Source organism: Leucopleurus acutus (assembly GCF_964270905.1).
Source record: "Leucopleurus acutus genome assembly, chromosome: 1".
Taxonomy (NCBI): Eukaryota; Metazoa; Chordata; class Mammalia; order Artiodactyla; family Delphinidae; genus Leucopleurus; species Leucopleurus acutus.
Genome location: NC_139142.1, coordinates 79,422,637 through 79,442,045, shown reverse-complemented (window position 1 = coordinate 79,442,045; position 19,409 = coordinate 79,422,637).

Below are 19,409 nucleotides of genomic sequence, written 5' to 3'. Positions count from 1 at the left end.
CCAGAGGGAAAGCTTGATCCAATCCAATTTAAATGAGGTAAGAAAAAGGGTTTCCACCGTTTCCTTTGAAAGAGTAATTTTCCCAGAGTCCAACAAACATCAGTATTAGAAACAGTGTTAGAAAATACCTCTTAATACACAGTCTGAGTATTCCCTGACTCAGTTGCTCCATTTCTTCTCTGATCCTTTCAAAAATTGGTTGACTAGTCATACCCTCCCTCAGTATCCACCTATTCAAGCTACATTTAGTTCTGTATGTTTTCATTATGGTTCAATTCCATAATAATCAAAGTTATTTATTTTTCTCATTTTAAAGTGTTTTGGGTTGTTTTTTTTTTTTGGTAAATCTGTGGCAAGTTAGCGTTTTAACTATGCTTTTATAAGTGGTAAGAAGAAAGAGTCTTTTCTAACTTGTAAACACAAGCTCTAACAATGTAGCCCAACTTAGGATGCCCAAGAAAATCATACACTGAGAGCTTTTCAGTACTAACTTGTTGCGTCTCTTTCTTTTGAATATCCGTATACTTTGACTTTTTCAGGGTAAATCTCAAGTGATCTTTATTCCCTCTACCTGTGTAAGTTGTCTCAGTTATGCCAGGCTTGCCAAATAGGATGAGAAATATTGATTGTTTATCTTTGCTCCTCTGAGCTACCTTTCACAACCTTGATAACTATTTCAACTATATTTGAGTCACAAAAGTGAGCACAGCAAAAATATAATAGAGAAATCATTAACACCAGCTCTGGGTACATAGTCTTAAAGTAAAATTAATAACTGACTTGATTATTATCTTGTATTAACAGAACTTTGGGATGAAATGGCCAAAGTCGTATTTGACATACAAATTGATTTTCTTTCCTTTCTAGGCGAGATGAATGGTGGTGGTGCTGGGGTAAGTGGAGTGATTGGAAACAGGCAAGTTTTGTGATGAGAAACCATGAGGATGGTGTCTAAAACAGCACTTTGGAGGAGGATATGCAAGGGCTTCATTCAGGTGCAAGGGCTTAGAACATTGAAATGAGTGCTTGCAGAAGACAAGGGTCCCTGTGGTCCGCTTGCAGCATCCTAAACCCCAATCAGTAATCCCCAACCTTCTCTATATCTTTCAGCATTCTTTCCTCCTCATCAGCAGCTCCTTTTCCACCCATTTGGAGTTGGCTTTTAAGGGATGAAGATTTTATTCATTCTGGGAAAGTTCAGGTTTTAACAAGATTTTGCATAAAAAAAGACTTCAAGATTTCAGGTGTGCAGGTGACACTTTTAAACAAGATGCTCTTTGCACAGATAATTCCATGGTTCTTGGAGATGGAGTCAATTCACCTAATCCATCCAAATTTCAGTTGTTTTCCAAATGTTCAAAATCATGTAGATATAATAGAGAAATAGTTTGTAATTTGCCAGAAATGTGATAGAACTGATCAGGTATATGAAACCTGTTATTCAAATTGGCAAGTATGAGGAAATATTCTTTGGTTCGGCTACAGTGCTAACATTGAGACTTATTCATCTTAGAAGAAAAAGATAGCAAGAAAAAATCTATGGTGGTCAACTTTTTGAAAAGATCAATCATTATCTTGTCTCGATAACCTGTGCTTCTCCAACAATTTTTGTTTTGTTACACCTCCACAGTATGCTGTCTATGACACCTGTTAAAGTTGCCATCTGGGCAGTCATTTATGTTTTTTCTTGAAAACCATGGGTCTGTTCACCAGAATGAATGTTAAGAACAGTTACAATCTTGATGGGAACAAATGCAGCAATGGTTAATTGATGATACTCATAAAGGAATAAACATTGCAATACTACAAACATTAATACAACCTGTGGTCCTCACACCACACTTTGAAATCTGGTCTTGCCACTGGTCAGTAATTGAATATAATCAAGTATTGTTCCACTATATGTATATTAATGTAAATATTTATAACTCTCTTGCGTTTGGAAATTTGCTGTCTAACTATATCACCAATGTTATCAGAGTCCAAAAAAGAAAAGAAAGCTTTGATAAAGAAGTCAAATAGAAAGTAAAAGCTCTGAGTGTAGTTGACACTGAAGGTTAGGGGCAAAGGTGTAGGAAGGAAAGCTGGGATACAAAATGATGCCTGTTAATTCATGTAGCAACTGCGTGCATCCATTTAAGGGAATGCAAACACATGAAAAAATTAAATGACCAAATCCAATTATATGCATCAATCCTATCTTGTTGAGCAATTATCATTCTTTTGTAAACTGCAATTTTGGCTACTTGTGTGTACCAACCCTTAATTGTTAGTAATTCTCTAGTTTTCTAGCATTTTGTAAAGAGATATTTAGCACACAACACTGCTGCTGCCAGCTATTTACACTGTAGAACTGAATTACCAAACAGACACACAAAAATCACGGGAGGCAGCCACTTGTGGCATTCTTAAGTATTTTGCTCTTTTACTTGATATTTAAATACAGAAAATTATTGACAGAATCAGTGATAATCATAAGAATCCCAGGCCATGGCTACTATTTTTCTTTCCGTGTCACAATCTCATCAAGAATTATAGAAACTCTTTCCTATATTAAATGATACAAATATAAACAAGGACCATCATGACTGCTTCTGCTGGTGATTTACTAAAACCCTCCATTTTGCTCAGAAATATAATTTTTAATAAACAGTAGGAATAGAAACTAGTCATAATAATGTACCAACCAATCTTTCAAAAATGTCTGTGTGTACTTCCTACAGACTTGAACAGTATTTTCTTTATAATCAAGTAAGCAGGTTGGTGACATTGTTTAGGAATTTCTAATGTCATGGGGTATCCAGGGTGGGCATGGTTGGGAAGACTCCCTAGATTTCTTTACTCTTTCTTCAAAAAGGAAGCCATTGGGAACCTTAAATACATGTTACTAAGTGAAAGAAGCCAATCTGAAAAGGCTACATACTCTGTGATTCCAAAAATGTGACATTCTGGAAAAGGCAAGCTATGGAGACAATAAAAAGATGAGTGGTTGCCAGAGTTGGGGTGCAGGGTGTGATGAATAGGCAGAGCACAGAGGATTTTTAGGGCAGTGAAAATACTCTATATGATATTGTAATGATATATGTCCTTGTACATTCATCCAAACCTGTAGAATATGCAACACCAAGAGTGAACCCTAAGGTGAACTATGGATTTGAGGTGATTATTATGGGGCCAATGTAGGCTCATTCTTGGTAAAAAAAAAAAAATGTACTATTCTGATGAGTGAATGTTGATTATGGGGGAGACTATGTATGTGTGTGAGCAAGAGGTAGGTACATGGGAAATCTCTGTACTTTCTGCTCAGTTTTGTTGTAGACTTAAACTACTCTTAAAAATTGTCTTTTTAGAAAGGGGGCCATTGCACTGGTTCATCTCAAAGATGCCTCATGGGTTTCTGAGGGTGGCCTTTAGTGACACTTTAAATTGGTTAGTGAAGGGTAATGCTGATGGCTGGTGGAAAAGAGCTGACTGGCCCTGGACTCAAGAGATTTGAATTCTCCTGATCTTCTTTTCCTCACTAGTTATGCAATTCATGTACACAGCCTGGGGTTTGATTTCCTCATCTATCCAATGAAGACATTGAATGAGATTTGTAAAATACCTTCAAATCCCAAGTTTTGTTTTGTTTTGTTTTGTTTTTCTTTTAACAGCCAGTGATTTGTCACTTGTATATTTTCCCAAGCATTTCCTTGCTCATGGTTATTTGAAGCTATTTTTGTGATATCTTTACTGTTTCTTTTATTGCCTGTTCTTGTGTTTGTTGCCTTCTTTAATGGACTTTTGAAAAAAGTCTAAATATAAGCTATTTTAGAATGAATAGTTTCTTCTCATGTCTTTTATTATTTGACCCACCTTTTTCTCCTGTTATTTTTGGACTGCTAAATTGAAAATACTTTTTTTTTTTAATTCTCCTGTTCCCTAATCTCTTTGTTTGGAATGATTTACTTCTGAATTTGATCTTGTTTGCCAATTCTCATAAGGTTGCATTTAGTCCATGGACATCCTGAGATCTTTCAGACATCTGAAAAATCAGAAATTTCAGTACTCTGCCCACCCTGTTCTTTTTGTGTTTTCTTATTGCGTATTCATGAAAGCCTAGACTCTCCCTTTGGATTTAGAAACTCTTCCAACTTATGTTGTAAATTTTATTTATTTTTTAGTTCTAATTAACATTCCATTTAGTCCATTTCTGGCTGGATAGCAATCATCTTATGTCCAAAACTGAATGTATTACCTTCCCATCCCAAAATGTTCCTGTGCCCTCTTTCCTCTCTTAGAAAATGATGTCATTATCCACGAAGTCTCCACTGCTAGAAACATTGGCATCATACTCAGCATCATTTTTTCTTATTCCTCATCCAGTAGTTCACCATCCTCATTGCCACAGCCTCACCTTATTCTTCTTTATGCCATGTACCATCACTTCTGAAGATGTAGTCTTTATAATGTAGAGCTATGTGAGAGGAGTTCCAGAAGATTGAGGATGCCTGCAAGAATGGAGATTGGCATCTCATTTCTCAGTTGGTCATTTGGCTGGGCAGCTGACTTGTTCATTTGCCAAGCATCTACCTGGGCAGGACAAAAGCCATTAGAAAGAAAGAGATGACAGCACACAGCAGAGGAACAGAGGCAGAGCATCCTCTGTGCAGAGCATCCTCTGTCATCCGTAAAGGTGTGTGAGTTCTCAACAGGTCAGTGGGCATCACAAAGCCCTAGAGTTTGGGTCAAAGGACTCAGAAAGAAGCTGTGTGTTTTTTGCTGGGGGCAGGAGTTGGAAGATTTGGAAAAAATTGAGCTGGAGCTGCTTAACTGCACACAGAGGTCCACAGCAGCCAGAAAAACAGAGATAGGCAGCCTGGAAAGATGCCCATAGAATTAGGCCTGGAAAATGGAAAGTGGAAGGAGATATGTCTCAGATGAAGCATGTGTCCCAGAGCAGATCATGAAAACCTTCAGCCCCTGCAACAAGGTCAAGGTGAAGAAAGAGGAATTAGAAAGGGAAACCTACCCTTTCCTTCTTCAGATCCCTGCAGCCATAAACCTTAGCTGCAGTAGGTAAATGAGTATTTAAATGTGGTAAAAAAAAAAAAGAAGTTTTAAAGAGGATAGTAGCTGAAAATGAAAAGTTACAACTTTAATAACTGGAAGTGTTCAAGAGAGTTTGAAATCTGCCCAAGATGTGATTTAGTACATATCCACAGGATAGGGCAATTTGACATACTGAAAAGGACGATGGTTTGCGAATAAAAACTATATCATGTTTTCACTCCACCAATCTGTGACAATTCCATAAACCACTTAGCTATCACATACCATATTGCATGGTATTTCTATTTACATGTCTATTTTCCCTCCTAGGTCACCTATATCCCTAGTTCCTCGCATTTCATGCATGTTCAAAGGTATTTGTTAATGAATGAAGGAATACATGCATGAACAAATGAGTGTTCAGAACAGTGTACAAAAGAAGATATGAGATCCTCAAAAGGAGAAGAATTAGGCAAAAATAATAAACTGCATCCCTAAGGGACAGGTGCTATTTAAATACTGAAACATGTATATTCATCACTAAAAATAAAATTCATAACAAGCCGCCTGTTTGTACTCCATTCTACTCCCCTTTCCATCCTAGCCTCTCTTTCTTTTAATCTAAATTCTTCCACTCCCACAAAAGACATAAGATTGCTACTGTACTTTAAATATTACACCGCTTGTGTTTTTTGGTCATAGTCTATTTACTGGCTAGTTCTGTATGTTAACTACTATTTAGATACTGTAAATGATTATGTAAAACTTTGAATTAAAACAGGCCATCATTTTTGCTGGGTGATCATTTTCCTTCTCCATATTTTGTAACGCAAGATTCTCAAATCATCTGATGTAGTTGCTTTAACAAGTTTTGAAACTGCAAATATGAACTTTTCTTGGTTTTAGACCCATGCCCATGTGAAGCTGTTTTAGAAGATTGAGAATATGCTACTTCTCTTCTTTAAAAAAACAGTAGTTTTCCTTGCTTTCTGCTTTGGAGTTGCAAACCAATACTGCCATCCACTGTTCCTTTGGATAATCTTTTTCCCACAGTTCTTGCCAAGATGTTTTGCGAAGAAAACCTGACAACAAAATTAAGTTCTTTGAAAGGATGGGGAGTTTGTTACTTTCGGGCAAGCACTGCACTGAAGATCGTAAAGGAATCAAACATCATGACTTATCTTTTTCCAAATGCCTTGATGGAGAAAGCACACTCTCAAAATGGGAGCAAGTAAATGAGCAATCTATAGAGTAAACTTCTTCCTGGACATCACAGGAGGGGAAAAAAATCACCTAGTGCCTCTTTGATCACTGCTTAACTTTGCTTCATGTAGCTCCCCAGGCTCAGGGTTATTTCTCATCGCAGTCATATTCTAATGTTTTAGGAAGAAAGCCAGTCTTTTCCTCCAAGCCAGCACACAGGGTTCTCTGTTTGTCTTATACTTTCAGAAAAGTCCTCCAACTCTTTGAGAGCAGAGCCCATGTTCCTAACGTCTGACGCTTCTAACTGATTTGATTCCTTTTTGTTCTGCTCTGCAGGTATCCCTTCTGTATTATGCATCTCTTTTGAGCCTTACCCTTTCTCTCTTCAGTTCAGTTTTCAACTAATAACTTTGTAATTAAGATTATGAGGAATTCCTTATTTTTCTCTCTTATGAAACATAATTGACCCTTTGGGACATGTGGGCATAATCAAGGGCCAAAAATGTGAGGCTGATTATGTCATTATTGAAAGGCCTTGAGGGGACCTGGTCCAATTCCTGACTCTACATGTGAAGAAACTGAGACCCAGGGAGTCAGTAATGGCAAAGCCAGTGGCAGAACCCAGGTCTCTCAACCCTGGTCAAAGCCTTTTTCCTGCAAAATGCTCCTCCCAGATGCACAGTTCATCTCTTTGTCCCTGGGTTATAGGACATCTTAAGTGGCTTTTAAAAAAAAAATAACATAAACCTCTCTGAAGACTTCTTTGTTCCTCTGTGCACCTCATACTCCTCTTGACTGTCAACTCCCGGAAAAGTAGCAGGATGTCTAGGTTGAGAAAGAGTTCACGACAATGACATCCTTCTTTCCTTTCACTCAGGAGAGGAGAAGGTATGTGAGCAAGATAGCCTGGAAAGAACAGAGAGGAGGGCTGTCTGTCTTTTAGCCCTGTTTTGGTAAGAGGACAATTAAATATTATTTTACTTATCTAGATTTATAGCTCCTACATCAGGAGATCTCAGTTCCTTCATTCATACAGACACCATTTATGTTTGAACTGTTCTTTGGATTTATGCAGGCCATATCTCCTCAGTATCTCTTGAAATAACCCTCAAGCAGGCCACATGGTAATACTGGAAAGCTGAATGGCTGTCTCAATGTTTGTTCAATGCTATTCATTCAGCAACCACTTTTTTCTGCTTGAAAAAACACACCAATATGTTGTTCCTATTCCCATCATATTGCAACCCAATGGGGTGCTGGTACTTTTTATTTTATGAATTGACATTGTGTAGGTGTGAGGTTGAGCTGTACAAAGTTTTCCTGCAAAAGAAGATGGTGCTGGAATTCTTTAAGGAAAATCATTTCTTTCTCTAATAACAGATTTTTTCCTAAATAAATGATTATCAAAGATAAAAGTGATTTAGAGAAGTTAGTGGAGGCTGCTAGGTAAAATGTACCCTGAGAGAAGGACCACAGTGGGCAGAAAAGGGGCTGATAATTTTAATTATAACATAAAAAGTAGTAAGAAAATGACTCTTTACCAATATTGTATGTAATAAGCATTATGTTCAGAATTTGGAATATATTATCTCATTCCTCATAAAGTTCTGGAAGCAATTATAATTATACCCACTTTTCAGTTGAATAAACTAAGACTGGGAGAACAGGAGACTTCTCTGAGATCACTTAGAAAATAAACGCCAACATGAGGAATGAGTCCAGGTGTGTCTGAATAGAAAGCTTACAGAAGAAAGTGAGCTTAAGGCATCTGCTGGCAATAAGAAGTTGATTTCCTTGTCTGGAGTGAAAAATTCATAAGAAATATTGGGGCAGGAACTCAGAAAGATAGGAATTCTGAATGCTAGGTTGAATTTATTTAATTTTATTCTATAGACAATGAGGAATCATTGGTGCTTTTAAGTGATACGGAGGAGTCATCAAAATTGTGTTTTAGAAAAAAAAAATATCTGGTAGTCATGTGCAGAGTGGACATTGCAAACAATAACACCAATTTGAGAACTATTCCAATAGCCCAGGAATGATGCTAATGGGAAGATGAAAAAAAAACAATTTTTATAGGGTGACCTTACAGCATAACACAAAATGACCTGATGATGTAAATAATTTATTCATTCACTTATTCCACTAATATTTATCACTATGCTAAGGATTGGCATCTTATACTTCAATCAGGAACCTATATATATTTTTGAATGCTCTCATTGAACACTTTTTTTTGGAATTTTATTTATTTTTTTATAGAGCAGGTTCTTATTAGTTATCCATTTTATACATATTAGTGTATATATTCAATCCCAATCTCCCAGTTCATCACAACACCACCCCACCCCCATGCCACTTTCCCCCCTTGGTGTCCATACGTTTGTTCTCTACATCTGTGTCTCTATTTCTGCCCTGCAGACCGGTTCATCTGTACCATTTTTCTAGGTTCCACATATATGCGTTAATGTACGATATTTGTTTTTCTCTTTCTGACTTACTTCACTCTGTATGACAGTCTCTAGATCCATACACGTCTCTACAAATGACTCAATTTCGCTCTTTTTTATGGCTGAGTAATATTCCATTGTATATATGTACCACAACTTCTTTATCCCTTCGTCTGTCGATGGACATTTAGGTTGCTTCCATGACCTGGCTATTGTAAATAGTGCTGCAATGAACATTGGGGTACATATGTCTTTTTGAATTATGGTTTTCTCTGGGTATATGCCAAGTAGTGAGGTTGCTGGGTCATATGGTAATTCTATTTTTAGTTTTGTAAGGAACCACTGTACTGTTCTCCATAGTGGCTGTATCAATGTACATTCCCACCAACAGTGCAAGAGGGTTCCCTTTTCTCCACACCCGCTCCAGCATTTGTTGTTTGTAGATTTTCTGATGATGCCCATTCTAACTGGTGTGAGGTGATACCTCATTGTAGTTTTGACTTGCATCTCGCTAATAATTAGTGATGTTGAGCAGCTTTTCATGTGTTTCTTGGCCATCTGTATGCCTTCTTTGGAGAAATGTCTATTTAGGTCTTCTGCCCATTTTTGGATTGGGTTGTTTTTTTAATATTGAGCTGCATGAGCTGTTTATATATTTTGGAGATTAATCCTTTGTCCGTTGATTCATTTGCAAATATTTTCTCCCACTCCGAGGGTTTGTCTTTTCATCTTGTTTATGGTTTCCTTTGCTGTGCAAAAGCTCTTAAGTTTCATTAGGTTCCATTTGTTTATTTTTGTTTTTATTTCCATTACTGTAAGAGGTGGATCAAAAAAGATCTTGCTGTGATTTATGTCAAAGAGTGTTCTTCCTATGTTTTCCTCTAAGAGTTTTATCATGTCTGGTCTTACATTTAGGTCTCTAACCATTTTGAGTTTATTTTCGTGTATGGTGTTAGGGAGTGTTCTAATTTCATTCTTTTACATGCAGCTGTCCAGTTTTCCCAGCACCCCTTATTGAAGAGACTGTCTTTTCTCCACTGTATATCCTTGCCTCCTTTGTCATATATTAGTTGACCATAGGTATATGGGTTTACCTCTGGGCTTTCTATCCTGTTCCATTGATCTATATTTCTGTTTTTGTGCCAGTACCATATAGTCTTGATTACTGTAGTTTTATAGTATAGTCTCAAGTCAGGGAGTCTGATTCCTTCAGCTCCGTTTTTTTCCCTCAACTTCTTTGGCTATTCGGGGTCTTTTGTGTCTCCATACAAATTTTAATATTTTTTGTTTTAGTTCCGTAAAAAATTCCATTGGTAATTTGATAGGGATTGCATTGAATCTGTAGATTGCTTTGGGTAGTATAGTCATTTTCACAGTATTGATTCTTCTAACCCAAGAACGTGTTATATTTCTCCATGTGTTTATATCATCTTTGATTTTTTTCATCAGTGTCTTATAGTTTTCTGCATACAGGTCTTTTGTCCCTAGGTAGGTTTATTCCTAGGTATTTTATTCTTTTTGTTGCAATGGTAAATGGGAGTGTTTCCTTAATTTCTCTCTCAGATTTTTCATCACTAGTGTAAAGGAATGTAAGAGATTTCTGTGCATTAATTTTATATCTTGCTACTTTACCAAATTCATTGATTAGCTCTAGTAGTTTTCTGGTGGCATTTTTAGGATTCTCTCTATATAGTATCATGTCATCTGCACATTGACAGTTTTATTTCTTCTTTTCAAATTTGTATTCCTTTTATTTCTTTTTCTTCTGTGATAGCTGGGGCTAGGATTTCCAATGATATGCTGAATAATAGTGGCGAGAGTGGACATCCTTGTCTTGTTCTTGATCTTAGAGGAAATGCTTTCAGTTTTTCACCATTGAGAATGATGTTTGCTGTGGGTTTGCTGTATATGGCCTTTATTATGTTGAGGTAGGTTCTCTGTATGCCCAGCGAACCTATATTTTTTAATTGGACATTTTATTTGGAAATAATTATAGATTCATATGCAATTTTAAGAAATAATGCAGAGATAATCTTGTGTACCCTTTATTCAGTTTCCCCCATTTTTAACATCTTGCAAAAATTCTAGTTTATATCATCACCAGGATATTGATATTGGTATAGTCCACTGATCTTATTCAGATTTCCCTATGTTTACTTATACTCCATGTATGTGAAATATTATTTATTCTATAGGTACAGTATATTCTTATTATGCTCATTTAACCAGTTTCTATCATAAATCCTCACCAGTTCCCCAGCTCACCACAAGGAGAGTCTAAGAACTTTGTTAAATGCACCATGGACTAGCCTGCCCATCACTCAGGTCCCAAACTAACAGGTTTGAAACTGTGTTTAAGTCTTACTTCTTGTGGTTAAAACCTGCTTATCTTTTCCTTCAACTGACTTTCATCTTTCCTGAAAGTTTTGGGAACTTGTGATGTATTTTTCTATCATTCCAGTAAACACAGTTCATTACTATACTGAAATGGCCCTCACTCTTAGAGAGCTGTATATTCTGCTCCTCTCAGGATTCATATTCTTCTCTAACCTGCCTGGATCTGTCTACTTGAAGACCTCCAAGTAGGTCGTACAAGACCCACAGATGTGACTTCTGACTCACGAGCAGTGTGACTTTTAGTCTCAATATTCTTGTTCTTTCTACTCCAAAATCTCATGATGCTGTGGGAAGCTTACCCTGCATTTTCTGTCCTTTTAATTCTTGTTTTGTACCTGCTTTCTATCCTCTCAGACTACCTGGGCTCTCATGATGCTGTGGGAAGCTTACCCTGCATTTTCTGTCCTTTTAATTCTTGTTTTGTACCTGCTTTTTATCCTCTCAGACTACCTGGGCTCTCACTTTGCCTGCTCAGTATCCCCTAAAACCTTTTCTCAGGAGGGAATCTGAGAACTTATTGCACACCGTGTACATGGTCCATGCAGCTAACAAGGGGGAGCAAATGTGTGGGCATCAGCAGTGCTTTGGGGATGGCATTTGGTTAGGGAAACCCAGGATTGTCTATCTAGGGGAGGTGGTATAATATGAAAAGCACTAGACCCTGAAAGTAGACTGCCTGGATTTGAACCCAGGCTCTGCGACTTAGTGCCTATGTGACCTTGGGAAATTACTTACCATCTCTGAGCCTCAATTTCTGCATCTGTAATATGTAAAAAGTAACAGTTCTTCACAGCGTTGCTTTAAGTATTAGATGAGCTAGTGTAACTTAAGCACATAGCATCATGCTTGGCACACAGTAAGCATCCAACTCTTAGTGTTATAATTTAAAAAGGCATAGACATAACTGGGGTGTGGCATTCATGCAGCACCTATAGGTCTCCTGATGGCTGGATTATTTTAAAAACTGCCTTTTCTTATTACCCAAGTTTATTCTTCTATCCTTCATAGTTGTTGTATTGCTGGATAATATGGCAAAATTTTTAAAATGTTTGAATTTTGTTTCTAAAGAGTAATAAAACACATGTTTATGGAGGCTTTCTTGTATCTGTATCATGCTACAGAAATATCTGTGTGTGTTTTTGGAAAAGAGGAAGGGGACAAGTGTATTCAATATGTATTAATCAGGAATCTATATTTTATTTGGAAATAATTATAGATTGATGTGCAATTAAAAGTAGTACAGGGCTTCCTTGGTGGCGCAGTGGTTGAGAGTCTGCCTGCCGATGCAGGGGACACGGGTTCGTGCCCCGGTCCGGGAAGATCCCACATGCCGCAGAGCAGATGGGCCCATGAGCCATGGCCACTGAGCCTGCGCATCTGGAGCCTGTGCTCCGCAACGGGGGAGGCCACAACAGTGAGAGGCCCGCGTACTGCAAAAAAAAAAAAAGTAGTACAGAGATACCCTGTGAATTCTTTACCCAGTTTCCTCCATTTTTAACATGTATTATGTGTAGTCTTATACTAACACTTTAGATTTGTTAACTCAAATAGTCTTTAAAATAACCCTTTGGAGCAGGTATCAAATTCTGCAATACAGGGCTTCCCTGGTGGCGCAGTGGTTGAGAGTCCGCCTGCTTATGCAGAGGACACGGGTTCGTGCCCCGGTCCGGGAAGATCCCACATACCGCGGAGCGGCTAGGCCCGTGAGCCATGGCCGCTGAGCCTGCGCGTCCGGAGCCTGTGCTCTGCAACTGGAGGGGCCACAGCAGTGAGAGGCCCGCATACCGCAAGAAAAAAAAAAAAAAAAAGTCTGCAATATTTAGAAGAGGATATTAAGACTCAGAAAGATTAAATAACTTGTCCAAGGTCACAGGTCTAATCCCTGACAGGTCAAAAGTAGAACACAGTGCTCTTTACACTATAATATATCTCCTCCTCTGCCTGTTCTGTGTGTTCTTGGAGAAGCTGTAGTAAAAAGAAATGATGGGTTAATAAATATCTAATGCAATAAATTTAAGAATTTGGTGACAATTCTTTTTTGAAAATAGTTTATACAGACCCACTTTGAAGTGAGATTTCCAAGCCTACATTTTCACTGCCAATTCCAGAAAAAGCCCAATTAAGGGCATTAAAATGAAATTCACTTAAAAAAAATTCCTACTGTTTTATTTTTTTAAGTTTGAGTTAAAATAATCTTAGTAACTCAATGAAAGTGTTCTTTGATATCTTCATGTTTCTTGCTTTGCATCTTGCAGTTACATAACAGTCACAAAATAATATTTTGAGAGAGAAAATGAAAACAGTAGAGCTAATAATTTGGCAGTGTTTAAGAGTGCCAAAATATTTTCAGCGAAGTGTTGATTCTCACCATGTTTATCCCCTTTCCTTTCCTCCACCCTGCTAGAATTCTCTGCTAGCAATCAAGCTGGCTAAGGTTAGGAAGATTACCAGATGCAGCAATTGCTACGCCAAAGTGAATTAATAACTAGGCAAAACGCCCTCTGAATAAATTTTTGTCAAGGTCAGAGGGATTCTCAGTTCTGGGAGGGGAAGTGTCCTTCGAAGAAAGGATGGATAGAGTCAACAGCAATCCCTGAATCCATACCTCAAAGGATCTACCCCCTCTTTCAGTCACAAACAAACACCATTTATCTACCTGTTGTTCAAATCCTTCCTAATTCTGGAAGTTATCAGCAGCTTTTTTCTGATTATTGTTGATTAGCCCTTAGGCTCTAATATGCAGTTTCTTTCCCCCTTGATTATTTGATCTTGACTTTTCCTGTGTGACCTCTAAAGTTGTTTGTTTTATAAGTGACACAAAGTCAAAGCAAATTCAGTTGTGTGAAAAGAAGAGTTTATTGGAGCACAGAATCCAAGAAAAAAGTTACTCAACAAACTTTAGATCTAGTTCCGGATCCATTGACTTCAACAGTAATATTTGAATTATTTACCAAATCTTGAATGTCAAACTTGAAGCCTTCAGAGTCTGCCTGAGATTTTTAGAAAAAAATAAACATATAATGTTTACTTGTTATATTTACCAAGGCTGACCTGGTATTCTAATTAAGTGTAATCAATGGTCAAATACCACTATCATGTCATTGACCATTGGTTTTCGGCGACATGATTTGGATCTCAAAGTTTTTGCTGTTGAGGTTGAATGTAATCCATTCAAATTTAGTTTAACTAAAATCATAACATTAAATTTAGGCAAGACCTTATAAAAATATTGGAAAAAATTAGGAACCAAAACTCCACATCTACTTCAATTATGTTGAAACATGGGAATGTGTTTTAAAATAATAATAAATTCATTTAGTCTTACATCTAGACTTCTGATTACATGTCTTATTCTGAAAAATACCTGTAAAGCCATTCATTATTACTTTAAGATGCTAAGTCCACCAGATCCTACAGTTTTGTTAACACCTAGAAATAAGCCAAATTGCTATAATATTCGGAATATAAGATTGTCTTTCCCCAAAATAATTATTTACTTTTACAAATGCTTTTTCTGCTTTGTATGAGTGAGTGACAAAAATAGGATTAAAATTTTTGAGATATTGGTTCTATCAAATTTATATGTAAAATTCCTTCAATTTTGAAGCATTATTTTTTAATTAAAAAAGACTTTTGCTATCACTGTACATTTCTCATCAACAATTTGTTTTCATGTAGGCTGTTGAATTTTCAAATTAAATCATATATTTTAATAAATATGACTTATTTTTTATTTTTTAATACATCTTTATTGGAGTATAATTGCTTTACAATGATGTGTTAGTTTCTGCTGTATAACAAAGCAAATCAGCTATATGTATACTTATATCCCCATATCTCGTCCCTCTTGCATCTCCCTCTCATCCTCCCTATCCCACCCCTCTAGGTGGTCACAAAGCACCGAGCTGATCTCCCTGTGCCATGCGGCTGCTTTCCACTAGCTATCTATTTTACATTTGGTAGTGTATATATGTCCATGGCACTCTCTCACTTTGTCCCAGCTTACCCCTCCCCCTCCCCATGTCCTCAAGTCCATTCTCTAGTAGGTCTGTGTCTCTAATCCCGTCCTGTCCCTAGGTTCTTCATGACTTTTTTTTTTTTAGAGTCCATATACATGTGTTAGCATATGGTATTTTTTTTCTCTTTCTGACTTACTTCACACTGTATGACAGACTCTAAGTCCATCCACCTAACTACAAATAACTCAATTTTGTTTCTTTTTATGCTGAGTAATATTCCATTGTATATATGTGCCACATCTTCTTTATCCATTCATCTGTCAGTGGACACTTAAGTTGCTTCCATGTCCTGGCTATTGTAAATAGAGCTGCAGTGAACATTGTGGTACGAGACTCTTTTTGAATTATGGTTTTCTCAAGGTATATGCCCAGTAGTGGGATTGCTGGGTCATATGGTCTATTTTTAGTTTTTTAAGGAACCTCCATACTGTTCTCCATAGTGGCTGTATCAATTTACATTCCCACCAATAGTGCAAGAGTGTTCCCTTTTTTCCACACCCTCTCCAGCATTTATTGTGTCTAGATTTTTTGATGATAGCCATTCTGACCGGTGTGAGGTAATACATCATTGTGGTTTTGATTTGCATTTCTCTAATGATTAGTGATGTTGAGCATCCTTTCATGTGATTGTTGGCAATCTGTATATCTTCTTTGGAGAAATGTCTATTTAGGTCTTCTGCCCATTTTTGGATTGGGTTGTTTGTTTTTTTGATATCGAGCTGCATGAGCTGCTTGTAAATTTTGGAGATTAATCCTTTGTCAGTTGCTTCATTTGCAAATATTTTCTCCCATTCTGAGGGTTGTCTTTTCGTCTTGTTTATGGTTTCCTTTGCTGTGCAAAAGCTCTTAAGTTTCATGAGGTCCCATTTGTTTATTTTTGTTTTTATTTCCATTTATCTAGGAGGTGGGTCAAAAAGGATCTTGCTGTGATTTATGTCATAGAGTGTTCTGCCTATGTTTTCCTCTAAGAGTTTGATAGTGTCTGGCCTTACATTTAGGTCTTTAATCCATTTTGAGTTTATTTTTGTGTATGGTGTTAGGGAATATTCTAATTTCATTCTTTTACATGTAGCTGTCCAGTTTTCCCAACACCACTTATTGAAGAGGCTGTCTTTTCTCCATTGTATATTCTTCCCTCCTTTATCAAAGATAAGGTGACCATGTGTGTGTGGGTTTAACTCTGGGCTTTCTATCCTGTCCCATTGTAAATAGATCTTTTGATTGAATCAAAAACATTACTATATGGACTATAGCAATGAGAGTAAGATGGAATAATTGTTGCCATACTAAATCTCCTACTGAGAACAGCTAGAAAGGATAGATTAATTAAAAGATGATATGTTGAATAGCATCAAAGAGTTTTAAAGCAATGAGGAATAGGGGGCTAAGAATATGGGGAGGGGTGAACCATAGAATTTCTGAGGTCTGGATACAAACAAGAAGCTGAGTTCCTGGGCTTTGCCCAGGAAGGGAGTAGCTGCTGCCAGACTGAGAAGTCCACAGAGCATTTGGCAGTTTTGCAGGACTGCATTAACAAAATTGGAAACTCATGAAACCTCAAATTCATGGTCAGTTTTCCCCTTAACACGTATGCTGAATTCTGAAATATGGGGTGTGGGAAGATAAACAGCTAAGCAAAAAATAGAAAGCAGAGCAGAGCTTTCTTTAAAATTATGGTAAAGAGATAAAGATTTCATGTGCTTCCAGAGAAAGAGGCTCTGGTAACATACCAGGCTTTCGTTGAGAGCCCTGGTGAGCTATACCATGTAAAGAAGAAATGAACCAAAATTAGATTGAACTCAGCTCACTCCCTAATTGTATCAAGTTGATAAGCTTCTACACAGCCTAGCCAAACAAAGGGTTAAGGAACTCTGGAGGACAAGCTCATCCTTAGCCTCTACAATGTCTATATGCAAATTTATGGCATTAAATCTAAAATGATTAGGCCTGCCAAAAGACAGAACCATGAAACTAAAACTCAAGATAATAATCAGAATATAAGAAAATAAGGAACAGACTTAAAGGTAATCTATATATTGGAATTAGAAGACATGAACTTTAAAGTTATCAAAGATTAATAGTTTTAAGGACTAGATGAAAGATAAGGACATACAGATGAAAAGGTGGAAAATTTTACTAGATAATTAGCATCTATAAAATAAAATAAATGAGAACATTCTAAATCTGATGCAATCACAATACCTGAAATTAACTCAATAGCTATAATTATTCGATTATTCAACACAGCAGGAGACAGAATTTGTAAACTGGAAGACTGCTTAATAGAAAATATCCAAATTGAGATGGAGAGAAAAATGATTGAAAATACAGAAAAGAGCATAAGAGACATGTAGGACAATTTCCAAAGCTCCAGCATACATGTAGTTGTCTCTTAAAAAAGGAAGAGGAGAATGAGGTATTCTCATGTATATGAAGAGCTAATGGTAGAGAATTTTCCAAAACTGATGAAAGGTAAGGACCCATAAATTCAAGAAGCTAAGTGAACTCCAAGCAAAACAATATAAAGAAAAGAAGACTTAGGCATATTATAGTTGGACTAAGACCAAAAAACACGGAGAAAAATCTTAAAAGTATGCAGAGAAAAAAAGGCATTATATGTAAATAATAAGCTTACAGTTGACTTCTCAACACAAACTATGGAACTGATAGGGAATGGAAGGTGCTGAAAGAAAAAGATGTCAAATTATTCATCAATAGCAAAAAAAATTAATAAAATAAAATAGACTATACTGTCCATCAACAGTGAAAATAAAACATAAAAATAAAGTTTAAAAAGGCTTCTGATTATTAGTGAATGTTTTCTCAGGAAAATAAAAGCTGAAAGTTATTGTCATCAACAGACCTTCCCTAAAACAAATACTAAAGGAAGTTCTTCAACCAGAAGAAAAATGTCCCAGGAGTAAACATAAAAATGCAAAAGGCAAGAGGGAGATGAAGTATTCCAAAGTTCTACCATTACTAGGGAAAGGATAACAGTAATAATTCTTACTTTTATCAGCCAGGTCAAATAGAAAATAGAAGCAGGATGGTGGATATAAATTTAAATGTATCAGTGATTACATTACACACAAAGAATATCTATAAATCTCTAAGAAAGGAACAACAACCCAGTAGAAAAATGGACAAAATATTTGAGTAAGCAGTTACAAAAGAGGATTACCCAATGACCAATAGACCTGAGAAGTTCTCAATTTCATCATAGAAATATAAATTATTTTGAGATATTATTAAACATACTCCAAAATAGCTAAATTTTAAAAAGACAGGTAACATTAAAGATGGGAGACAATGTGGAGAAATTCCAATTCACTGCTGGTGAAAGTGTAAATTGGCAAAAGCAATTTGAAAGCCCGTTGGGCAATTTCTTGTAAAAACTAAATCTACTAAAGTATATTATCTGGTGAATATGAATAGAATAATTCAGCAGCTCCCCTCTTATGTTTATACTCCATAGAAATGTATATATAAGTTCACCCAAAGACTTGCTTAATAATATCCAAAATAGTACTAGTCATAAAAACTCACATATTACAGAATGGATAAATGTGGTATATTCATAGGGTAGAATAATATACAGTACTATTGATAAAAAACAGAATGACAAAAAAAGCCAAAAAACCAAGCAGCTACATGCAATGGTATGCATTGATCTCACTAAACTGAGTGGAAAAAGCCAGCCATGAAAGAGTGCATACAATATGACTCCATTTATGTAAAGTTCAAAAGCAGGTAAAATTAATCAATGCTATAAGAAGTCAGGATAATGGTTTTACTTGATGTTATGGGTAGGGACTTGAATTTTGCATTAAAGGAGCTTCTGGGGTGCTGATCATCTTCTGTTGCCTGACCTGGTTGCTGGTTCCACAGATATGTTCACTTTGTGACCATTCCTTTGTGCTGTGCATTGGGAGAACTTGTGTGTTTTGGTATGTATGTTGTCTTTCAAAAGCAAGTTTACTTATAACTTATTAAGTACCTACTGAATGCATAGGACTAAACTGTGTGAATCTCCCTTATAAACTGCTTTTCTGCTATAATAAGTACTCTGCTAGTAATTTGCCATTGTTACATGCCCTGAAAAATTGTAGAGTGGCAAAATAGTAATGATAATTATACATTGATTGTTTATTTTGTGTCTTTTACTATGCTTTGAAAATTTACATATATTTCTCCTAACCTCACAGCAATCATGCTTTTAATAATATTACACAAAAAGCAGTTTGTTTCTTCAGAGAATTAATGGAAATAAAAAGACAAGTATTTCATAACAAAATAATAAACCATACCT